Source organism: Lissotriton vulgaris, chromosome 12 (assembly GCF_964263255.1).
Source record: "Lissotriton vulgaris chromosome 12, aLisVul1.2, whole genome shotgun sequence".
Classification (NCBI taxonomy): Eukaryota; Metazoa; Chordata; class Amphibia; order Caudata; family Salamandridae; genus Lissotriton; species Lissotriton vulgaris.
Window position 1 is genome coordinate 326,768,218 of NC_141700.1, and position 11,237 is coordinate 326,779,454.

The following is an 11,237-nucleotide window of genomic DNA, read 5'->3' on the forward strand; positions in this document are numbered from 1 at the left end:
AACCCCCAAACCAATAGCATCCACAGTGACTGTGGAGGTTATCTCATCTCTAAATGGCTGAAGTGCAGGAGCTGAAATTAATAATGACTTTAATTGATCAAAAGCCAAAATTTGCTACTGTTCCTACCCATATTTTGCCACAGACTTCAATAATTTACTTAGTGGTTCAGTCTGGTGGGAAATGTTCTGTACAAATCTAGAGTATTACTTTCCCAAACCCAAGAATCTCCTTACCTGGTCACTGTCAGCAGGACTTTTTCTACTGCTCGGATCAAATGTTCCTTAGGAAATATTCCCACTGAAGTTATGCCCTGAATATTGTACATTTTGTACCATAAACGTACACTTTTCTTTCTTTCCTGTAAACCCATAGGATTCCAACACCGCCAAAACATTATTCATTATTCATTAAATGTATGTGTGTCTAGACTATGTCTGAGATATTTAAATTGTCATCATGATAATCTATGACTCCATCCATACCCTCTCAAATCTGAGGCATCCGTTTTTGAAAAACCAAAGCAGATGATGCACAGCCAAATGGCATACAGGAATCTGTATGCGCCAAACGGAGCGTTAAATGGTGTTAGCGAGCATGAGTCAGAAGAAAGTTCCACTTGATGATATGCTGCCCTTAGATTCAGTGTGGCAAAAACCTTACCTCCACCCAGTTGGGCCAATATTTCCTGACTCTTCAGAAGCAAGGAACAATCCAGCAAAATATGTTTGTCAAGCATCTGAGATTCACAGAGAGCCTGAGATCTCCAGATTTCTTCAATACCACTACAATGGGAGAAATCCACAGTGATGAGCCAATTGGTCTATGACCTTGTCTAAACACAATTTGTCTAAGTGTTCCTTCACCCCCTCCCCTTATACTCAAGGGTGAATTTCTCACTATGTGGGCTACAGAAACTGCATATGCCTTGAGGACAATTCTGTGTTAAAATAGCTTTACCTAGAGAGCACTCGATGATCAGGGGAATTGATTTTGGATCAGATGAACGTAAGATTTCTCTGTTCGCAGACAACATACTATTGACACTTTCAGAACCGAAGCGCTCTCTAACAGCACAACAGCAGGAGCTGAGACGCTGCAAAGAAGTGGCTGGGCTCCACATTAACCTACCCAAATCCTTCCTCCTCAACCTGACCTTAACGGAAGCAGAGATGGGAACCCTAGTGGCCACAACCCTGTTCCAGTGCGCCAAAAAAGAGCTGACATATTAGGTTTAAAATTGACCCCCAAACTCTCAGGACTATTTGCAGCCAACTACCCTCCGCCCCTATGCCATCTGCATAGGGTTGATGTTAAGCGATGGGCGCTACTGTACCTGGATTGGATTGGCAGAATACACGTCATTAAGATTGCAGTTCTCCCAAAATTCTTACACCTATTCAAGAGTCTACCCATCAACCTAGAAAGAGATTTCCTACAGGGAGTCCACACGCTATTTAAGAAATTCTTCAGGCAAAATAAAAGATCAAGGGTCCTCCTTCAACCTCTTACGGAAGTCGACTGTTGAAGGGGGACTGGCGTTGCCTGACCTGACCCTTTACTAAAGGGCGGTACTACTCCGAGTTATAGGAGAATGGTCCTAACGTGAGTCAGACAAACACTGGCGAAATATGGACCGGGCTATTACAGGAAGGGTGATATGGGATGTCCTCTGGAAACCAAAATCAGACAGACCTGCTAATGCCTAAATAAGTACCCCCACTGGAATGACTCTTAAAATTTGGAATGACGTCTTGAAACAGACCGAATGGACAATGTTTCTCTTGCCATTCACCCCATACATCAAACCTCTGCTGGAGAGGGTGTGGTCTACTAGGTGACTTTTGCCACATATGGTAGGATTGTCCGTCAATCCAGCCCTTCTGGACCAAAATCCTAGCCCAAATTAAAGAGATATTGGGATACCCAATTTCAAACACCCCAGAATGTTTGCTCCTAGGTCTCTGAGACCCATCCTTGAAATACCGAACGACAGCCAACCAAGCCATTATGTGGCTATGTCTGGGGGGCCAATAAGGCAATAGCCACAGCTTGGAAGAAGAAAGTTGTTCTAGCCATGATACAATGGCACGCACGTTTATGGAAGGCACTCATTATGGAGCACATGAGTGATATTTTTAGGGAAGAATTAAAAAGTTTGAACATAACTGGGGTCCTCTGGTAAGCTATCTATCTAGAGGTCTTCCACTGACCACCTGCCCCTCGAGAGTTAGGGCACTGCATCTTTTCCAAGTCTAATTAGTGTCCCTATCCCCGCTTGAGCCCACTCCAATGCTAAGGTTATGACTCCATGTCACCCAGGTTTTCAGTTAGGCCAAGTTAAGTTCTTGTCTTTTCTTTTATTTCTTCTTAATTTTGTCTTGGTTTTTCTCTCTCACTTTCCTTTCCTTCCACCCATATGTGGAAGCAATACTACAACAACTGTTTAGAGGGGGTTTTGTCTCATGCGAAAGGAGAGGGATAGAGCAGGAGGGTAGGTTTAGTTTAGGGGAGAGATTTGAACATGAACTATGGGAATCCTGGTAACACATGTCCATGCATTCAAAGGGGTGACTCCTCGGATTATCCGTCAAACTCTGTACAAGGAAATTGATACTTATCAGCTGCAGGAGAGGGCAATGACTGAATGTATTACCATGTTTGATGCGTAAGATCTTGAAAAATCAATCAAAACAAGTTTGACAAAAAAATACCTTTGCTACCCCAAGCCTGCCTTCAAACAGGGACTTATGTTTACTTAACACCTCCTCCAGAATGAGGTTTTATTCTACCACTTCATCTCCTGATGAAATGGGGCATTCAGTGCCTGCTCTCAACACCAAGCCAAATGTTCCTTGGTCCCTCCAGCCAAGAATATCATACCCTATCTTCGCCACATACACCTTTGATGGAGCAGGGTTTTTGCAAAAAGAAATCTGCTCGGATTAACACCCCCGTAATACATACATTTGCAGTGGAAATTAACACATGAAACACACGAGAAACTGCTTTGCGCATGCGTGCACTAATGTGACCTAATGCATGAAAAAACGAAGCCGCATTTACATTGCACTTCGAAAGAAACAAGAACTAATGCATGACTAGGCCGCATTTCGCGTTTAATTGCATCTTGCTTTAAAATAATAAATAATGCCAGTTTTGCTTAAAGCTTTGCTGGGAAAAACACTAATATGGGTGGGAAGTAATTTAATTATACTAAATTAATTATTAATTTTTAGGAACTATAAATTAATTTTAATTAATTGGTCATTCATTTTATTAATTGGTAATTAATTGAAATTAATTGATTAATTGTTAATTATGTTCTGTAGCGAGTTGTGGGTTTATAGGAGAATAGGGGAATAGGGTGGGAAGTAATTTAAATGTAAATAATTAATAATTTATTTTAATTCATTGTTTTTGTTAATTATTTTATTGTTAACTAATTATTAATTGGTAATTAATTTTTATTAATTGATTAAGTGATAATTATGTTCAGTAGCGAGTTATGAGTTTATAGGGGAGTAGGGTGGGAAGTAATTTAAATGTAATTAAGTAATTAAGTAATAATTCATTTTAATTATTTGTTTTTGTTAATTATATTATTGGTGATTAATTATTAATTGATAATTAATTATTATTAATTGGTATTTATTATTAATTTATTTTTACTTAATGATTTATTGGTAATTATGGTTTTTTTAAAACACATTATTGGTAATTATGTTTTTAATAATTATGTATTGGTATTTGTAAATAGTTTCGATTCTTATAATAATCAATTTTTTAAATATTTTAAAATATTACATTTATTTATAAGTATGTTATTTTTAACTTGTACGCTAACCAACACTTTCCCTACTGTTGTACTCTCTGGAGTGGGAGCAGTAATTTTTACCCCTACGCTATCCAACACTTTCCCTACTGTTGCACTCTCTGGAGTTGGAATAGTAATTTTTACCCCTACGCTATCCAACACTTTGCCTACTGTTGCACTCTCTGGAGTGGGAATATACATTTTTACCCCTACGCTATCCAACACTTTCCCTACTGTTGCACTCTCTGGAGTTGGAATAGTAATTTTTACCCCTATGCTATCCAACACTTTCCCTACTGTTGCGCTCTCTGGAGTTGGAATAGTAATTTTTACCCCTACGCTATCCAACACTTTCCCTACTGTTTCACTCTCTGGAGTGGGAATAGTAATTTTTACCCCTAGGCTATCCAACACTTTACCTAATTTTGCCCTCTTTGGAGTGGGAATAGTAATTTTTACCCCTATGTTATCCAACACTTTCCCTACTGTTGCACTCTCTGGGGTTGATATAGTATTTTTTACCCCTACGCTATCCAACACTTACCCTACTGTTGCACTTTTAGGAGTGGGAATAGTAATTTTTACCTCTACGCTATCCAACATTTTACTTACTGTTGTTTTTTTTGGAGTCATAATAGTATTTTATTCCCTCTGTTATTTAATATATTTTGTATACTTTTAGCTAATGTAGTATATAGTTAATTTTAAAATTATTAAAAGTAAATTAAATTTTTTAATTTGTTTTGCATAAATATTTAATTTTTATTTATGTTAGTATTTTATGTGTATAGATGAATGTGTAATTTATAATATTTTTAATTATTTATAATTTATTAAAATAATTAATAAAACTGATTATTAAGCGGTCGATTCTGATTCGGGAAACTAATCTGTACGACAATTCGAATTCGTAGCCCTTTCCGTACGAATCGTACAAATCCGTCCGTATCGCATAGTACGATCCGTAAGAAAAAAATACGTCAGAATCTTTCCGAAACGTATGAAAAGCAAGGGAAAATCCGTACGATACGGACCCTCATGGTGAACCGTACGAATCGTAAACTTGCTGTACGACCCGACAAGTACGATCCGGACCGGGGAACGAGAACGCGATTTGTACGGTAAACATCATATGAGCAATTCGTACAGAGAGCCACACAATCACATATGCACCGTACCCCTGCAATCATGGGGGTACGCACCGTACACCTAGGCACCATACCCCAAAGCACCGTACCCCAAAGCACCGTACCACAAGCACCACACCCCAAAGCGCCATACCCCAAAGCACCGTACCCCAAAGCACCGTATCCCTGCAATCATGGGGTGTACTCGCGTACCCGGGGGGGTCCGTTTAGTTCGAGTCGAAATCTGCTTTTACGGACGTTTTGAGCTCCCGTAGAAAAAGAGTTGTACGGAGTGTTGACGTGACGAATCGTACTTGCTGGGTTGGAAAAAGCTGCTTCGATCCGTACGGACGTCGCATACTGCGTGTTCCGAATGCGATTTGTACGGATTATTAGGTCGTATGGTCTTTCGTACGATTCATACGGAGACCTGCTTTGGGTTCGGATTGTACTTCATCGTACTTACGGGGACGTTTAAGGTGTACGATTCGTTTGGGAAATATGCTCCGTACGGCTATTCGTAGGGGATTTCACCGAATCGGCATTGGCCCCTAAGTAAGCATATATATTATGTATCATATATATATATATATATATATATATGTTTAATTATTTGTATATTACTTATTCATTTTAAAGATTATAAAATATTTTTAACTAGGTTTATTATATTTTTTAGTAATATTTTATTTATTTTACATATTTTTTATAATTGAAAAAAACGATTTTTTTTTAAACTATATTTTTGACATCAATATTTTTGTTTCGATATTTTTGTACTTACCTTGTAGATAAGATGTCGATATTGATGATATCAATATTAATGCTCCGATATTTTAGTACCTCGATATTATGTCTTTTTATATTTTGTCTGACATTCAGAAAAGACTAAGCACAGCAGAAAAGGTGCAAAAGTCCAAGGTTGTTCAGCTTGAAGAACATTGTGTTTGCCTGCCAAGAAAAAAGTCTGGCCTGGGACCCAAGACTACTGCCGCTGACGTAGCTGAAAAATATTTGTGAAATAATGTCGAAGTATCAAGTATTAAAAATGAATGAACAAGTAATATTTATGTCATGAGAAGGGATGTAGAACATAAGACAATAGTAATTTAGAATGAAGTCATGATGGTGTGACAGACCATCTCCCGGCCTAGCCAATGAAATATTGAGTTCTATGAATTGTTTCAACTATTGTGGGTTGGACATGTAGGTTCTAGGGTGTAACTGGGGCTGCAGCTTTTGACATGATCAACCATGGTACATTGGATCGGTCGTGTCAGAGATGCAGGGATTCAGGGATCAGCCCTAGACGGATGAGTTCTTTCTTGGAGAACTACTATAAATCGATTTGTTTTGCACAGTTCACTGCTCCTAAGATGAGGACCACATGTGGAATCCCACATGGTTCATCTCTCTACCCCCTCCTGTTCAATCTTTATCTTCTCCCACTGATTCGAGCCTTGAAAGAGATGAAGGTCTGCACCAGCAATTGTACTGATGACTTCCAACTAATACTCTTCATCAGCAACTCCCCTGACTCTGTCTTCAATTTCCAGCAACGATGCTGTTTATCAGCAAGTGGATGAACTGCAATCATTTAAAACTCAACCCGGATAAAACTGAGCTAGTCCTAATCGGGGGCAGCCATAATCCTTGGAGACCACACTTTAGGCCAAGAGAATGGGGTCAGCCCCCCTCTCCATCTGCCTCAGCCAAATGTCTTGGAGATACAATTAATTGTGATCTCACCATGAAGTCCCAAATAGGTTCAGTGACCTCAAATTGCTTCTATCAGCTGAGGAAAATAAGAAAGATCAGGAGATTTCTCTCCCAGTAATCTCTGATACAAGTGGTTCTTGCCATGGTTATGTCTCATATTGATTATGCCATTTCCCTTTACTTCGGTATCCTACTCTACTTGGTCAAACAACCGCAACTGGTTCAGAACCAGGGTGCAAGACTGATTTTTCAGCAACCTGGCATATACATGTCACCCCCCCCCCCCCCCCCCCATGAGGAAGCTGCACTGGCTCCCCAACACCCAGCGATGCGTTTTTAAGGTATGTTGTCTCATCTTCAAGTCTCTGAACGGAAGGATCCCTAAATTTGTCGATATCCTTACCCAAAAGCACTTACCCTCACACAACTTGCGCTCATCCCACAAACACCTTCTGTCTACCTCCTCTTTTAAACTGAAACACCTGGACGGCACTAGATTTGCAGTCTTAGCCCCAAGACATTAGAACTCTCTTCCCTTTGAAATCCGATCCTGCACTGATCCCTTGAGATTCAGGAAGCTCCTTAAGATCTGGCTGTTTACTCAAGCCTATGAGTAAGTCCCCTGAGCTTCGGCATCCCTCAGAATAACGCCATAAAACCAATCCAGTGTAGGTGCACTTTATAAAATAACATAACAACTGGGGTGCTTTTGAGGGTGTGGTTTAGCGAGCGTGAGGAAGCAGCAGGAGAGTGGGGTGATGCGTCACAGTCCATCGGTTTGCAGAGAGGCATAGCTGTTCCTGTCCCATTCCTGGGTTCTGAAGTCTTTGTTCCCTGACTCTATTTCAGGTGACCCCCCCCACTACCTCCTTGGCCATGAAGATGGTATTTCAATGATCTTTGGGTTAGTATATCCGTCTGACTTGTACTTTGCATAATCATTTGCAAATGTACTTTAGTCTCTGAAACTTGTGTCTCTTTGCCTATCCCCTCCATCAAATTTATGTAGTTTCACCTTATATGCTGAAACTTATGTCTCTTAATCTATCCACTCCTTCTTGTGCATATTGTTTATTTGATGATGAGTATGAAACTGTTTGCATTTGCTGATTTTTCTCTCCCTCTTATGAATTTCATTGTTTGCATTTGTAACCTGTATGCGATGAGCAATAAGAATTTACATCTATTTGAGATAAATTTTATTCATTCTACTGAGAGTCTGTGATTATTAACATAACTAGATAGTTAGATAGATAGTGCTATTATTACCATCAACTACTCAATCAATTGGTCCATCAACCAGAGGAAAGAGAGTTGATTTACAGGTTTAGTTATGTATTTAGAAATGTTAGACACCAACCTGTGAAGAAAACACATTTCAACATCATTAAAACTTGACCCCTAACCCATAAGGGATTTGGGTGAATGTGTATGGGCCATTTGTATGTGATGTTATCGAGTACTGATTCCTGATTAGGTGTAGCACTGGATCACCTTGGTGAGAATTAATCTGTCTTGCTATCTTATATCTTCCATGAAATAGCCCATCAAATCAATTAATTGAGCTTCAAAAGCAACTGTACACATGTCAGCAGGAAATAAATCATCTTAACCCCATTCCTGTGCAAAAAACGTGGCTGATATTATGGTAATTGGAGGACCTGCATCAACTGTGACCACAAGTGGTACTTGTCCAATTTATATTATGCCCATTGGCTCTCCTTTCTTATCATATTTTCCAGTACTATTAACCATTTACAGTACCACTCTGTTTACTGTGTTCTCATTACCACTTGCAAGACCTGAAGTGGAATTCTCACTTACATATACTACTTTTTGTGTGTTCTTACAGACCTTAGTGAAATGACCTATTTTCTTGCACTTCATGCTAGATTTCTGTTGTGCCTATCACTTTAATGTTATCCCTGTTTAGAGTGTTATGCCAGTATGTATTCCATGTTCTCTCTTACCTGCATGGTTCCATATTCTCCATTCTGATCCTGGCGGTTGCTGAGGCAGGATGGTGAATACTTGCACTGCTGTTCTTGTTGAATAAACTCACCTTTATCAACTCCTGGATCTCGACTCCTTCACTTCATTTTGGCGACGCTTCGGCCTCCTTCGTCCTTGAGGAGTCTCTTCTGTTCCTGGAGAACCCTGCGCTTCATTCATCCCTACTGGTTGGTGTTTCCTGTCCTTCGTTGTTTGGCGCCTTGCTCTACGGCGTTTCCCAATCCGGTATTGACGTAACCGGCAACTCAAGGTACTGTTCCTTCCTTTTTGAAGTTTATGGTAGAGTCGCTGCCCGTTTCTGGCAAAGTCGCTGCCCGCTCGAGCACACAGCGTAAGGCTCCCTGCGCGAGCGCTGACGTTCTTCTGCGCCATTGTCCTGTGGCAGCGCGAGAACGCGAGGACTCCTCGACGTGCCTTCTCTTTGCCAGAGCGCTCTACACAAAGACGCTCCGTGCGCGCTTACGTCATCGCGCACAGCGTCTGGCGGCCATTTTGTGTGCTCGTATAACTTTTTGCCAACCACGTCCAAAACCCTATCTCTAACACCACCGCTTTGCCAACCACGACGAATTTCAACCGTCAAACAACTTTATTGTGTTATTTAACACAGTTTCTCACGCAGTATCCCTTGTTTTCACAACTTCAAGCAAAACTATTTCTACAGGAAGCGCATTCTTTTCAAATACAAATTAAAGACAATTTATTTCAAATACAAAACCTGCCTCAGCTCCGCAAAATTAATACACAATAAATTTGTACACATACAATTTACATGGCTACTACTGCCAATCATACAATTTCTCCTCCACCTGCCTTTCTCATTGAAGGGGAGATTCCTGCTACAGAATGGGAAGAATGGCTCGGATTTTTCGAGAACTATCTTGAAGCCATAGATGGCCTTAGGTTTCCTGCGACTAGAAAGAAGGCTATACTATTGAATTCCTTAGGCAAAGCAGGACAACATGTCTTCAAATTTCTACCAGAACTCTTAAATGATGATGGTGAGCCTATTGATAACCCCTACAATGAGGCAAAATTAAGATTAGAAAAATACTTTGGAAAACAAATTAATATCGTCATGCAAAGGCACAAATTCTATACTGTTCCGCAAAAAGGCAAAGAAACAGTTGATCAAATGGTTGCTCGCTTACGAGAATTATCCCTGAAATGTGACTTTGGAGCTATGGCGGATCAGATGATTCGTGATCAACTGATAGTACAATGCAAAAACAAGCGCATGCAGCAAAAACTATGGGCAGCTAAAAACCCTACATTACTGGAAGCCATCACAATCGCAAAAGTCGTCGAGGAATCTGATAAATGCATGGACGAGATGCGTCTTCTTGAATTAAAGAAAGAAGAGACTGTCAACGTTGTCTCCAAAGCTGATAAAGAACCACCTTCTAATGTTGATACATTTAACACTAAACCTAAAACTTTTCTTCCCAAGTCTAGGTCTGTTTATAATAATCCTGGTGGGAAGGTGAAATTTGTGGGATGTTTTCGTTGTGGAGATATGTCCCATGCTGCTGATTTTCAAGGTTGTTTTGCTCGAGACAAAAGCTGCCGTAAGTGTGGTAAGCGGGGTCACATCAGCAAAGTGTGCAAATCTCCTGCATTTAATAGAGTTAGTTTTGTTGAAGATGATGCTTCTTCTCAAGAAATGTTCTTATGTGTGGACGGCGATACTGATGTTGACGATGCTCATTTTGTCTTGCAGAAGCCAAGAGCTTCTTTTGTTCTCAACGATGTTTCGGTTACCCTTATGGTTGATCCAGGCTCGATGTTTTCCATTATACCTTATAGTATGTACAAGGAACATTGGCCATCTGTACCACTTCTACACAGTGATTTCATGCCGAAAGGTTATACAGGGAAGGTAATTAAATTGAAGGGAGTCATGGATACTTCTTTTCAATTTAAAGGCAGATCTGCTTCTGGCAAGGTTTTCATTTCCGAAGAAGGCCCAGCAATTCTTGGGTGGTTACAACAGTATGACTTACATATTATTCTTGACCCAAGGTCTGCTGATGTTGTACTTGCAGTTGATGATTTTTACAATGTTGAAAGTGTCCTTTCTAAATTTTCTGATGTTTTCCGTCCTACATTGGGCAAATTGAAGGGTTACTTACACGAAATCAAGGTTAAGGAAAATGCTTCCCCTGTTAGACATGCTTTAAGAAGAATCCCCATTGCTGTTAGGAAGGAGGTAAAGGAAATGCTTGACGACATGCAAAAGCAAGACATAATTGAACCGGTGGAAGCTTCTGAGTGGCTTTCGCCAGTTGTAGTCACACAGAAAAAGGACGGTAAGCTCCGTTTTTGTGTTGACCTTCGTTCTCTTAACCAGAACATTATTGTCGACAAATTTCCTTTGCCCAACATTTCTGAAATGGTCTTACTAATGGACAAGGTCAAATTCTTTAGTAAACTGGACCTACGGTCCGCCTACCATCAAGTTGTATTACACCCTGACTCCAAAAAGTTTACTGCCTTTGTCACCATTGAAGGGGTGTTTCAATTTAAAAGGTTGCCTTTTGGCCTTGCCTCTGCGGCAAGCGTT